Source organism: Macrobrachium rosenbergii, chromosome 22 (genome assembly GCF_040412425.1).
Source record: "Macrobrachium rosenbergii isolate ZJJX-2024 chromosome 22, ASM4041242v1, whole genome shotgun sequence".
Taxonomy (NCBI): domain Eukaryota; kingdom Metazoa; phylum Arthropoda; class Malacostraca; order Decapoda; family Palaemonidae; genus Macrobrachium; species Macrobrachium rosenbergii.
In genome coordinates, this window is record NC_089762.1 from 34,801,506 (window position 1) to 34,816,824 (window position 15,319).

Consider the following 15,319-nt stretch of genomic DNA (forward strand, 5'->3'; position numbering starts at 1 on the left):
ATTGCAGAAGATTTAGCTAGCGTTATTAATTAGTTGATAAATTGGAAGATAACTGAAATTTCAGGAGAAAGATATTTCATTTGGTTTTTCTCTTTACACTGACGAAGAAATAACTTGATTTAAATGTGAATATTAATGCAAACACCAAACTAGATCTAGTCATTTTTTTGGAATTACCCATGACCATCTATGGGAGCAACGGATCTGTTTAATAACTTCATATCATCACTCCCCACCCCAACCCAAAACCTCGCCCTAACCTCCAACCTCCCCAACCCGCAACAAATAAACGACTAAAAACTTTAAGTTTTCAGAAAAGAGTGAGTGATAGAAAAGATAAAGTTATCGGATGCTATGTATGTGCCACAATTTAGATGGCTAAAGGAAAATTAAAATAAATAAGGAAACTACGTGAAAGAGAAGGATATGGTTTTCGGCCAGATGCGGATCTGGAACTACACCAAATTTTTTTTTTTTTTAGAAATTTAGGATTTAGGAATTCACATTAAGTGTACGCGGAGAGGTAGCCTATATAACATGCGAGCACCCACTATCTATCTATCTATCTATCTATCTATCTATCTATTTATATATATATATATATATATATATATATATATATATATATATATATATATATATGTGTGTGTGTGTGTGTGTGTGTGTGTATGTATAAGATACAACAATTAACTTTGGCTCGATCATGCTAAAAGATAAAGAAGTATTTACAAAAGACCTCTGTTACAAGTGATGCCAGATTCACTCTTCTTTGGAGTATATTGTAAAAGTATGGAGTTCCAAAAATTTAAATTGACTTATTATATTTTATAGTGAAGAGAAAGAAACAAAGATGGCTGCCCAAGTAAAAATTGCCGACTAGAAGTCAAGAAAGCGGGGAGGTCATTGTATTTCCATTTTAAAGTAATGGCAGACTTAATTCTTTTATCGGCCGTGAACGCAAAAAGGAAGAAAATCCTACATTCAAAGTTACAACGTGTTAGCAATTTTCATACATATGTATGGCATGTATGGTGCAATAATGCATCATTTGGGAAATGCAGACTACCCTCTGTTCTACATAGCACATAGTTCCTTGTACCTAATGTATTTTTTACTGTACTTAAAGAAACCTCCTTATACGTATCGTATTTTCACGGGACTTGAAAAAAAAGCAAGAAAGAAAGAAAGAAAAAAGGAAAGGAAAAAAGCAATAAAGAAGAGACATTGTTGGGAGAATAGGAATAGGCTCTCTATTGAGTCGTCTTATTAGAACCATTATTTTCTGGAATCTGGCAGAGATATTTGTTCCTTTCGTTAATGTTCATGAATATTCATTTTTATTGTTTTGTTATTTTATTATTATTATTATTATTATTATTATTATTATTATTATTATTATTATTGCCAAACCTACGGAGTAATGATAAATAAAAAAAGGATAATCAGGCCCATATGAATGGATGAATTACACTCCGAATTCTTTATTTACAACCAGACCAATAATTTTGCAAAGCTAGTTGGATGAACTAATCAAATCCTTTCTTGCTTGAGAATCACAAGCAACTAACACATTAATTATCTCTCAGAAAGAAGTTCCCATTCTGATGAGTAAATTAGAGAATACTCTTTGGGTACTTCAGGAACAGACCAATAATTTTGCGACGCCAGTTGGATAACCTAACCAAAACCTTTCTTACTCGAGCGTAACATACAACTAAGACTTTGTAATCATTCATCAGAAAGAAGTTCTCAAACTGACGGGTAAGTCAAGAGAATACTCGGTAGGTACTGCAGCAACAGACCAATAATTTTGCGACGCCACTTGGATCAACTAACCAAATCATTTCTTTCTTGAATCACAAGCAACTAAGACATTAATTACCTCTCAGAAAGAAGTTCCCAAACTGATGAGTAAGTCGAGAGAATACGCCAAGGCCTGTACAGCAGACCTGGGAACGCCACGCGTTGGGCCCTGCTGTAAAAGTCTACGGGATTGACACGTCACATATCGAGTTGACGAAAGAAGCATGAGCTGAATTGCAGAGTCGCAGCGTGGCTGATTGCCGGGTTGTCTGTCGCGGCCATTAATTTGGGAGGTTCTTGTTACTCATGATAGCAACTGAACCGAGTTTATGTGAGTAACGTTATGTCATGCGGGATAAAAAAAGGATTTTTTTACCTAGTGTGTGTTAAATTTCGGTGTATATTTGAGTAGGATACATAAAAAATTGATTCATATAGTTATTTTTTTGCCTGCGTGTGTTAGATTTCGTTGTATATTTGAGTGTGCCATGTAAAATAATTGATTCATAAAGGATTTATTTTTTACCTGCATGCGTGTTAGGTTTCGGTGTCTAAGTGAGAAGGCTATAAAAGAATATTGATTAATGAAAGCTAGTTTATTTTTTACCTGCGTATGTGTTAGATTTTGACGTCTATTTGCGTAGGCCATTTTAAAAAAGTCTATTCATAAAAAAGTTATTTTTTCTGTGTATGTTAGATTTCGGTGTTTATTTCAGTAGGCCATATAAAAAAATTGATTGATTTAGAAAATTATTTTTTTTACCTGTATTTGTGTTAGATTCCGGTGTCTATGTAAGTAGGCCGTAGAAAAAATTAATTAATAAGAAAAAGGTGATTTTTACCCCCGTGTGTGTGTGTTAGATTTCGGTGTCTATGCAGTAGACCATATAAAGAATTAATTAAAAAGTTTATTTTTTTCCCGTGGTGTGTTAGATTTTGGTGTCTATGTGAGTGGGCCATATAAAAAAATTCAGTAAAAAATGTTATTTTTTCACTCGTGTGTGTTAGATTTCTGTTTCTATTTGAGTTGGCCATATAAGAAATGATTCGTATGCTTGTATTAAAGAATGTTTACCTAAACGTGCACAGTACAAAAGTGTTTAAGCTAATGGGACCTCGATGTTGTCAACTACCCCAAACACCAAACCCGTAGGGTCTGTTACAAATTTCCAAATACTGATTCTTCTGATAAGCTTACTAACAAAAGTAGTTCAGCTGTATTTAAAAGACGAAAACTAAAAATTGTTAACTTGGATTCTCTGATGAGCCTATTAACAAAAGTTGTTCAGCTGTATTTAAAAGACGAAAACTAAAAATTGTTAACTTGGATTCTCTGATGAGCCTATTAACAAAAGTTGTTCAGCTGTATTTAAAAGTCAAAATAAAAAAAATGTTAATTTTGATTCTTCTGATGAGCTTATTAACAAAAGTTGTTCAGCTGTATCTAAAAAACAAAATTTTAAAAAATGTCAATTTGAATTCTCCTGATGAGCTTATTAACAAAAGTAGTTCAGCTGAACTTAAAAGACAAAAACTAAAAATTGTTAACTTGGATTCTTCTGATGAGCTTACTAACAAAAGCAGTTAAACTGAATTGAAAAGATAAAAACTAAAAAAAAAATGTTAAGTTCATAAAACCGATTTGAACTGGCGGTCACGAATTTCAAACTACGTGCCGACACGCATCGAAAACAGCATAATAACAGGAGGGGAAAATACCTGTAATATTATCTTTCAGTCAGAAAAGTCGAGTATTACAAATGAAGAATTTGGGAACCCAAAAATTATTATTATTATTATTATTATTATTATTATTATTGTTATTATTATTATTATGAAAAAACATTCACAACGAACAGGCCTACCATTTGGCCTACCATTTATTTGTAAACGAGCTTAGCGCGCTGGAACCCGGCGTTGCTGTCTCCCCTACCCTCCCGATCCCATACCTACCACGCCCCCACCCGGGCGGACAAATAGGTTTGCAGGAGGAGGGTGGATGTCTCCCCTACGCTTCCTCTCCCCTACTTACCCCGCCCCCACTTGGGGCGGACAAGCCGGTTTGCAGGGGGAGGGTGGCTGTGTCATGTGTCCCCTATTGTCATACGGGGAAGGACAAAGAAGATCCACTTGGGTTTTATTATTATAGTTAGATAGATAAAGCGTCCATAGGACAGGATGCCCATATGTCAGAGAGAGAGAGAGAGAGAGAGAGAGAGAGAGAGAGGGGGGGGAGGTGGGGTGGATAACAAACCAGTAATGGCAATTAAAAGTACAAATTTTATATATATATATATATATATATATATATATATATATATATATATATATATATATATATATATATATATATATATCAAGAGAAGAGAGAGAGAGGTACATAAGCTGTGTAGGCTATATGTGTATGTGGGTGTAGCCGCGTCAGATCTGTCCTACTATCTTTCTGTTATGTAATTAGTATTGAGTGGTGATACCCTTTTATCGCCAATAATTTCAAAACAACACTCCCCCCAATTTCCTGTAGCTTTTCATATCCCCAAGGCTGAAGTTCTGAAGGCCAGTCCGCATGTGTTGCTATATATGTAATCGTTTTTACGATCGAAGACGAAAATTAAGTTTCTATTCCTGTTCTCGGATTACGAAGTAAATGAAAGTGAATCAGAATTACACCTTTATTTTTTGGTTAATGAAACCTGAAATCGGTATGTTTTCACACGTGACAAAAATAATTGTTTATAGCAAAGTTGAAATCGTTCTGTTACGTGGTGCGTGGCGTTTTAAAATGATATTCTTCTGCATTATTATTATTATTATTATTATTATTATTATTATTATTATTATTATTATTATTATTATTATTATTATTATTCATAAGATGAAACCTATTCATATGGAATAAGCCACAAGGGCCACTAACTTGGAATCAAAGTTTCCAAAAGATTTGGTGTTTGTACCGAGTACAAAATTTACTAAGATACATAAATTTTTGAAACAGAAAGCGCCCGGAAATAACTAAGGTATACCTTTTCCTGTAATATGAAGATTCTATAAAAAACCAGCATGATTAAAAACATGTAATATGAGTAGCTCGGGGCGTGGCTGATTGCCTATCGCTTGTTGATGTAATTTTGAAAATTATGTGGTAAATATACCTTTGTTTGTAATTTACAGTAATTTTGAAAATTTTATGGTAAATATACCTTTGCTTGTAATTTACAGTAACACTAATTTGATATACTAAAGGACTCTTAGATAATTTCTTAAAAGTAATTTTAAGTAAACAGAATTCAGGTATAATTATTATCAATATATAATATATAGAGTTCATGGATGAACTCTACTCTCATGTAAGCAGAAAATCATATAGATAGATAGAATTTTGGTCAAAGGGCAAGCGCTGGGACCTATGAGGTCATTCAGCGCTGAAACGGAAATTGAGGGTAAAACGGTTTGCAAGGTGTAACAGGAGGAAAACCTCGCAGTTGCAGTAAGAATCAATTGCTACGAGAGGCTGGAAAGTAAGATTGAAGAAAGAGAATATGAACGGAGGTACAGGAAAAGAAATGAAAGGTGTTGCAGCTATGGGCCGAAGGCAAGCTGCAAAGAACCTTAAGTAATGCCTACAGTGCACCGCATGAGGTACACTGACGGCACTACCTCCCTACCGGGGAAAAATAAAAGTGTACCATCATATAAGAATTACATAGTGTTGCATTCTGAGAAAGATACAGCAAATGTTTCTTGAAAACATCACGAACCCAGAGTTAACGATAGCACTGAGAAGTTCACGTTCAAAGAACACGAATAAAAACTACTCAATATACGAGTTCAGAAATTAGAAAAACAACTATTTTTGTCACGTTCAAAGTTCCGAGATAACTGAAAAACATCCTGAAAAACATCTTTACGGCAAAAAGTTCTCACCAATGACTGATACAATAAAAAAAGCATTGCATTGATTCACTGTCAGAAAGAAAATACGTGTAAATCTTTGCAAGGTGCGCAAATTGCAGTGCAACCCCGTCCTTCAGATCACTTCGTTTTGTGACATAATATACAAATCGTATATTTTTCGCTGATATCAGTTGCATATATTTCGCAATCTAAAATTAATTCGGAAATTAACCTTAGGTCTAAAATCAAACTGAAAATTAAATAGAAGTCTAAAATCAAATCGGAAATTAACCAAAGGTTCAAATTCAAAAAGGAAATTAATCAGAGGTCTAAAATCAAACCGGAAATTAACCAGATGTCTAAAATCAAATCGGTAACTTTCAGCTGTCTAAAATCAAATCGGAAATTAACCAAAGGTTCAAATTCAAAAAGGAAATTAACCAGAGGTCTAAAATCAAGCCGGAAATTAACCAGATGTATAAAATCAAATCGGTAACTTTCAGTTGTCTAAAATCAAATCGGAAATTAACCAGAGTTCTAAAATCAAATCAGAAATTAACCAGAGTTCTAAAATCAAACCGGAAATTAACCAAAGGTTCAAATTTAAAAAGGAAGTTAACCAGAGGTCTAAAATCAAATCGGAAATTAACCAGATGTCTAAAATCAAATTGGTAATTTTCATTTGTCTAAAATCAAATCGGAAATTAACCAGAGTTCTAAAATCCAATCAGAAATTAACTAGAGTTCTAAAATCAAATCGGAAATTAACCAAAGGTTCAAATTCAAACAAGAAATTAACCAGAGGTCTAAAATCAAAACGGAAATTAATCAGATGTCTAAAATCAAATCGGTAACTTTCAGTTGTCTAAAATGTATCGGTAACTTTCAGTTGTCTAAAATCAAATCGGAAATTAACCAGAGTTCTAAAATCAAATCGGAAATTAACCAAAGTTCTAAAGTCAAACCGGAAATTAACAAAAGGTTCAAATTCAAGAAGGAAATTAGCCAGAGTTCTGAAAACAAATCGGAAATTAACCTGAGTTCTAAAATCAAATCGGAAATTAACCAGAGGTCTAAAGTGAAATTGGAAATTAACCATAGTTCTAAAAGCAAATCGGAAATTAACGAGAGTTCTAAAATCAAATCGGAAATTAACTAGAGTTTTAAAATCAAATCGGAAATTAACCACAGTTCTAAAATCAAATCTGAAATAAAGCAGAGGTCTAAAACTAATCGGAAATTAACCAGAGGTCTAAAATCTAATCAGGAATTAGCCAGAGGTCTAAAATCAAATCTGAAATTAACCAGAGGTCTAAAATGAAACCGGAAATTAACCAAAGGTTCAAATTCAAGAAGGAAATTAACCAGAGTTCTAAAATCAAATCTGAAATTAACCAGAGGTCTAAAATCAAATCGGAAATTAACTAGAGCTCTAAAATCATCTCGGAAATTAACCAGAGTTCTAAAATCAAATCGGAAATTAACCAAAGGTTCAAATTCAGAGAGGAATTAACCAGAGTTCTAAAATCAAATCAGAAATTAACCAAAGTTATAAAATCAAATCGGAAATTAACCAGAGTTCTAAAGTCAAATTGGAAATTAACCAGACTTCTAATAATTAAATCGAAAATTAACTAGACTTCTAATAATGAAACCAGAAATTAACCGGAGTTCTAAAAACAAATCGGAAATTAGGCAGAGTACTAAAATCAAATCAGTAATTAACCAGTTATAAAATCATCTCGGAAATTAACCAGAGTTCTAAAATGAAACCGGAAATTAACCAGAGTTCTAAAATGAAATTGGAAATTAACCAGAGTTCTAAAATCATCTGGGAAATTAACCAGAGGTCTAAAATCTAATCGGAAATTAACCAAGGTCTAATATCTAATCAGAAATTAACCAGAGGTCTAAAATCAAATCGTAAATTAACCAGAGTTCTAAAATCAAATCGGAAAGTAACCAGAGTTCTAAAATGAAATAGGAAATTAACCAGAGTTCTAAAATCAAATCAGAAATTGACCAGAGTTCTAAAATCAAATTTGAACTTAACCAGAGGTCTAAAATCTAATCGGAAATTAACCAGAGTTCTAAATTGAAATCAGAAATTGACCAGAGGTCTAAAATCAAATCTGAAATTCACCAGAGATCTAAAATCAAATAGGAAATTAACCAGAGGACTAAAATCAAATCGTAAATTAACCAGAGTTCTAAAATCAAATCAGAAATTAACCAGAGTTCTAAAATGAAATCGGAAATTAACCAGAGTTCTAAAATCATCTCGGAAATTAACCAGAGTTCTAAAATAAACTCAGAAATTAACCAGAGTTCTAATAATCAAATCGGAAATTAACCAGAGTTCTAAAATCAAATCGGAAATTAACCAGAGTTCTAAAATCAAATCGGAAATTAACCAGAGGTCTTAAATCAAATCGGAAATTAACCAGAGTTCTAATAATCAAATCGGAAATTAACTAGAGTTCTAAAATCAAATCGGAAATTAAGCAGAGTTCTAAAATGAAATCGGAAATTAACCAGTTCTAAAATCAACTCGGGAATTAACCAGAGTTCTAAAATCAACTCAGAAATTAACTAGAGTTCTCAATTTAAACCGGAAATTAACCAGAGTTCTAATAATCAAATCGGAAATTAACCAGAGTTCTGAAATCAAATCGGAAATTAACCAGAGTTCTAACAATTAAATCGGAAATTAACCGCAAGTACCAAATTCACCTCAAGTTCGCGTTCATTGGAAACATTTGCTTAAAATTTAATGCAGCCTTCAAATAGTATTTCCATTCTGACCTTACTGACCCACCCCAACAAGTGGGGAAGGGTTTTAAATTACCAATTAAATTCCCGGGCATTTTTTTTTATTCTTATGTCCATACTGCACCCTCACAAGATAGTGTGAAATGACATTTTTCGTAAATTTATCAGTTCAAACCCTTCGTTAGATACATTATACTATTATCTTTCAAAACAAATAAAACTATTTAACTAAAAAATAAAAAAAAATAGATTAATCTCAACGTTAACTTTATCAAAAGCTTATACTGTAGCAGATAAAGCGGCTTCCGCCACAAAATAATTCTGGAAGCCGATACCCACTCGTTCTTTACGGAACAGGCAGAAATGATTTCATTTGCGGTATGTCAATGGCATCTCGCGCATATGCTTTGGATTTTGTAGTTGTTCGAGACTTTTCGTCTTAGATTCTCTTTTTCCAAACTGTAGCAGAAGATCAGTTGCTATATTCCACAGGCATTTTATTTCTGGGTTCGCTGGCAGACAGAACGTCCGCGCTACGAGAGCATAACAACTATTAAACAAAAACACGAGAAGAAACATCTTAATGCTGTTGTTTATTATTCAGCACGAACTGGGGGAGCGGTCGCCAAAACCGATGTTGAACACATCGTAATAGTTCTTCTAAATCTCCGTTTTTCATGAGCAATGCAAAGAGTCTTTTCACTCGATAAGATATTAAAGGAGGTGAAATCAAATTTTTCTTAATCTCATAAGACCTTTCGTTTCGTATGCAGTGTGACTATCATTTTTAAACGTATTTTAAAAATTTACATCTTGAAACCAAATAGTAACACAAAAATTTCAACATCTTTGAAACATTAGCATTTCACAACCATTAAAAGAGATAACGAATATTTCTTAACAAAATTTCAAAATCATGGGTATTTGCACTTTCATATAAAGCTTCATAAATCATTATTTTTTAATAATTCATAATTAAAATCATGAAAACAAATGTAAACAACCACTATGTCAGTAAGTTCAGTGAGCATGGCATACCTCAAACGATTTAGAAAAGTATAATCGAATTTAAAGAATAAAAACTCAGGAAAACTTAAAAACAACAAAATGCTATTGAAAAGATGGCACCGTTTCCGTTCAGAAATGAGAATGAAAGCAATATATTTCCCATATTAATGCTCTGGACTTAACCTTAGAATATAATGCATGCTATTCTTTTTAAAAATAAGCCGAAGTTACTATGTACTTTACCAGTATATCGTGCGCTCAATTTTCTGAAAATATTCTTCTTCGCTGAAAACTACTATCGTTAGGTGAATTGCAATGGAGAATTTCATCGTACTAACGTTGACTAAATTGAGTTACTTAATAGAGTTGTTGCAATGCTTCACCCTGACTTGCTTGCGTTATCGCCTTGTATTTTCCGGTAGAATCTGATTAGAACCATTTGCTTCTCATAAAAAGTTTGCTTAATCCTTTGCTTTTTAACTTATTAATTTCCTTGCATTCTGTTCCATCGCCGTATCTTACAGCGCTACGCTACCCACATATGTGCTGTTAATGTATATTGCATGTTGTACTATAATGTACTTGCAACATTATGCTGTGTAACATAGTCTATTCCTTACAATGTTGTTAAGTTACATTTCGATATCCTAATCTTTAACCGCAATTTTTTTTTTCTTTTGACTTCTAGGACTTCGTTTAAAATAATTACAAAATAGGTTTCAATTTAGTTACTCACTCGAGCCGGGTCAAGAGTGTCACTGAAATCTTCCCAAAACCATAACGGACTAGCACTAGCCTCCCAGCAGGTGTTCACCTAAGTAAAGAAGCACAGAATTTGAGGGAAAACTGGTGACGCGCTGTCACGCTGTCACAGTGTTTTGGAAGGACTGTTTAGTGAGCTAACGGCTGTAGCCTATTCGGTAGTTCCCAACGACTGGGAAACGCAGTTGAATAATAATAATAATAATAATAATAATAATAATAATAATAATGAGAGAAGATACTCACGTCAACGAAGAGGTACTATGTGAACAGATTTATGTCTACCAGAGTTAGTTGTCGCGATTCAAACGAAGTCTTACTGCTTGAGTGGGGAGACAAGGTCCAGGCAGGCTTTGAAAAGGTCAGTTATAGCTTTGGTGACCAAAATCTTTGGCTATGGCGTGAATAGCCCGGGTTCTTTAGCTCGGAACATTTTGGGACAAGATAGGGATAATGATTCCCTCATTCCAAAGTGACATTCCTCTCTTTCCCAAATCTAATCACTTGCTGCCTGTCACTAGGCCTACCTTTCGTCAAATTCCATTATAAATCCCCATGAATTTTTCTTGTGTGTGACCCTGCTAACAAACAGTAGAGAAATGGAGCGAATGAAACAGCATCCTTGGCGAAGTTACTGAAAATAACTGAGAGTGATGGTTAGAATCTAGTGTCTGAGTTGGGAAATATTCCCTTGCAGAGGAGGCTCGGGGGAAGTGTACCTGTGTTACTTGTCTTTAGGCTTATGGCTTAGCCAGGCTTAGACAATGCGCTCAGCTGAAGTGGATTCGATGGGTAGTGAGTTGTTACAATACTTAGGGTGCTGGTGTGGAAAGTTAATTATTCGTTCGTTCTACTGTATATACCGTTATCGGATATCCACGTGTAAGTTCATTATGGCGCGCAGACTGAATGGCTCCATTTGGGCGCATGTTTAATACAAATCGTGACCCATTCTGTAAACTTGACTTCTGACCTCCAAGGGTCAGTTCTGGTAAGTTTATTTCCTATAAAATTATTACTAATATAATTATCAAGAAAGACAGACGGTCAGGAAGACACGGCCAAAAAAACAATTTCTTTTAGGCCTGTTGCTCCAGGTGACTAGAGCCTACAAGCTGCTCTTTTCAAGATAATTTCTTACCAGATTTTTATAATTTTTCTACGTTTATCACCCTTTAACCCTTCTTACTTTACATACACTACACAACTGTCCGTCCTTTTCACTCATTTGCACCCAACATCACCACTTTAGTTCATAAAAGAGAGTTGGGTTAACAATCCCTTCACATATTCTAACTTTCTGCCTCTCTAGAACTCTTCTCCAAACCTTTTGTGAGACCTCGCTTCTCATATCGTTCTAACGTCTGTCATATCAACTCCGCAATACTTATAAAAATCAGCTACTTCCCTTCGTCCTCCATCCATGTTAATACTCATTACTCTCGCAAAGCTACTTTTTTGCTCTCGTAAACTTGCTTTTCTATAACTGTCAGTCATTTTTAAAATTTCTCCTCTTACAAACGCTATGCGACTACTGTATATGGACAGTGTGCTCTCTCTGGACTATTTCCGGTTAACGGTGCGTCACCTACAGACATCAGTTACTCTAAACTATATTTATTACCCATTTAATTATCCCAGAGAGAGAGAGAGAGAGAGAGAGAGAGAGAGAGAGAGAGAGAGAGAGAGAGAGAGAGAGAGAGAGAGTTTTATTAGTAGGTCGTAATGAAAAAAGTCACAGCAAACTTCTGCCACATTACTCACGAAGTTTATATGATAAAAAAAACAGTACTGCATGAGATACATCCTTAAAAAACTGATTTCGTCTAAATTCTGCCCTTTATTAATTACCACCGAAATGAAAAAATTATACAGGAAATGAGAAAATATAAACCACAGATCTTTTAAATACCAGACCTTCTTAGTGATAGAAATAAAGAGAATATAAAAGTTTACAGCCCTTGTTAAATTAAATAAGTATCTAAAAATGCTAAACAACTGAGCTCAATACCCTGGTCAATAAGGATGTGGAAGGTTAAGCAGATTTCAACTTCTGACTTGTTTTCATAAACTTCTAATCGGATTATCAGTTGATAATTATCAGTTTCTTTCATGTTAATGTCTCATTTAGTATTAGGGAATATTCATTAGCCAGGAAAGAAATGTTCGGTAGCACTAGCGAATCCAGGGGGGTGACCCACCAGGGCACGTGCCCCCGCCCCCCATGAAAAGTAATGACAAAATAATAATATTGAAGATTTAGATAATAATAACATAAATGAGAGATGTAAAAATGGGAAAAAATAAAAATGCTATTATAGAGATAATAAAATTTTGAGAAAAAACAATAACAATAATCTTAACGATAATAATAATGGATTCGCTATTTCCTGATATATATACAGTATATATATATATATATATTTTTATATATATATATATATATATATATATATATATATATATATATGTGTGTGTGTATGTGTGTGTTTAATATGAAAATTGGTGGCCGCCCCCATGAAATTTTTCTTGATCTGCTAGTGTTCGTCAGCGTGACGGAATGGAAAAATGACTGGGAAGGTTACACTGAAACGCCGGACACTAACATTTTCACTAATAAAACAACATTATAGCACTAATGAATGTGTTCCATTATTAAGAGTTCCATAAAGTTTTAAATAACAAAGTGGTTTGGCCCTAATCGCGTTATTTCAAAGGAAAAACAATAACAAGAACAATGATAAACATAGCAAATAAGCTTTTTTCAAATATAGCCAAATCTTGCAGAGCTCTCTCTACATTCATCGTCAACTGATGGATCAAACTTCTAATTCTTCATAATAGTATTATACATACACATGCGTGAGTCAGGTCAATCTAAGAGTGCCTACACCTGGTGAGTTGGTTTCTAAAACTGCTTGAAAATTACCGTCCAGATTTGAGAAACCAACACATTCTAGGGCGAAGAAGTACTCAGTAAAAAGGTGTGGTGAATTCCTCGGTCAGGTCAGTTTAAGTAAAAGAGGGTATTACTGTTGCATTGGTTGCCAAAACTGCCTGAAAATTACTTTCCAAGGCTTGAGAAACCAAAACACAATCCAAGGTAAGAAAACAGGAGAATGAACTCTTCAGAGAAGACAGCCTCCTAGCTGGTAGAGGAGCCTCTTCATTTGAAGGCATTGACAATCAGTTCCCAGCCTCTGTGGGGACTGCTTCCTAAAGAACGCCATATTCTTAGAAAGCTTGAATTTCAAGTCAATGTCCCTTGTGGGCTTGTTCCATATGAATACGGTGCATCTTCTGAATAATGATAATGGTAATAGTAAATTTGGGAAAGCCACCAATGTGTCAGGTGCAAGAGGTTTGCGGGCTCATTCTGTGCATTACTCCTCAGCATGTAAACGAACAACTTTTTATCGTCGTCGTTGTTGTTGCTGGGGGTTGTTTCAAAGATTGCAAGAAACCTAACTTAGAGTTCAGTGAAGAAAAAAGATCGAAACCTTTCGACCAGTGATAAACAGAACTGTTAGTGATGTCATCATTCCTCGAATAAGCCTCACCGATTCATTCCGTTATTTAGAAGAATCCTCCTTCGTTTCCTGCCGAAAAACCAGGATGTGACAACTCTGCTTCGTCATTTGAGATCTTCGGTAGTTCTTATTTACTTAAAGGAGGGAGCGCATAGGATGGGAACTATTTTTGAATAATGATTATTATTCTTTATCATCTGAAGAAAATATCATTTTTTGTAAAAGTATGTGCTCTATGTGAGTCAGGGAAACAAGTAGAAGCAGCTAAAGCGAACACTTGACATTAGTATACGGGAAGTTTGAAATATGATACGTTCCCACATCTCCTATTCTTCCCTTGCCTTTATTAAGTTTTCTGGACAACCCACCTAACACTCATCTGTTAGAATTTGCCTTCTGATTTTTTCTAGCCTACTGTTACTTATTTCCCTTCTACTAAAATTCTTACACCTACCAGTTACCTATAAATTGTAAAATACTTATGAGTAAATGAATGTTAGGATGAAAGATACAAAATGAAAGGTGCCCTCTGAAATAATGTAGTCATGTGTTGTTGAAGAGTTGTTGAATGCAGATAATAGAAGAGAAGAAGAACTGAGTGATGAGAGTAGAAGGGGTTACTGCAGATTTGATAACTTGTGGAAGCGACTGTTAATGATAATCAGGTCAATCGAAAGGCTGAAGAATGCATAGGTACCAGGTGTTAAGGGGTTCGCAAGAGAAATGCTGCTTTGCCGTTGTTCTTTTATATAAAACATAGATGTGGCAGAGATAACAGAAGGGTCGATGGCAGAGTAACATGGGTTAAGTCAAGAATGATGGTGTGTTAATCAAGTGTTTATTATGAAACCAAGTTTAATCTTTAAACACGGCATTTATTCGATAGTACGTTAGAAGAACAAAATTCATTAGTAACATTGTCCTGCGTTTACTTTCAGACCCAGTGACAAACACCATCATCTACCACTTTCTGTTGAACATGAGAAATTTGTTGTTCAGATTAGGCTAGTTTTGTATCAGTGCGCGTTTTTTAGGACAAGTGAGCTACCTACTCCTAAAAGACTTAAATGGTTTAAGTTGTAATGTGCAATCCGCGATGTTTGGAAATGAAATAGAACATAACACATGTTACCTGAATTTAGGTGAAAGGCTTCACCAGAAAATTATATTAACCATATAAAGAAATTTGCCATTAAATAGGTGGGCAAGTGGCAGTAAAGAAAGAATCGAGTCGGTTACAAATCATAGATAAACTGAGCATATGAGGGGAGCCGTTACAACTTTAATATCTCCAAAATCCTGATGTGAAACACTTGTTGCCTTGGAAACAGAAGAGGCGCTGTTTGATGCACTTCTCTCTAGACAAACAGTTCGTTGACATTTGTTATTAGTTGCCGAACCTTAACACATCGCAAGGTGCTGACTTTTCCTACCATCACGCACAGTTTTAAATTGTGAATATTTCCTTTAGAAACTGAATCTGGAAAGTGGTAAAATTGGACAGATGTACTACTGTAGGATAGGTTACCGGATGAATCAATTGATTTGAC

At 34.5% G+C, this 15,319-nt stretch overlaps 1 protein-coding gene across 1 annotated transcript in view; it reads right to left on the reverse strand.

The window, feature by feature from the left end:
* LOC136850738 (protein abrupt-like) overlaps positions 1-10,292 on the reverse strand; it is a 340,568-nt gene extending 330,276 nt beyond the window's left edge. Inside the window, exon 1 of the mRNA XM_067124657.1 lies at positions 10,214-10,292. The gene's annotated coding sequence lies outside the window, so the exon portion shown is untranslated. The remainder of the gene's footprint in view (positions 1-10,213) is intronic.
* Between the last annotated feature and the right edge of the window lie 5,027 nt (positions 10,293-15,319).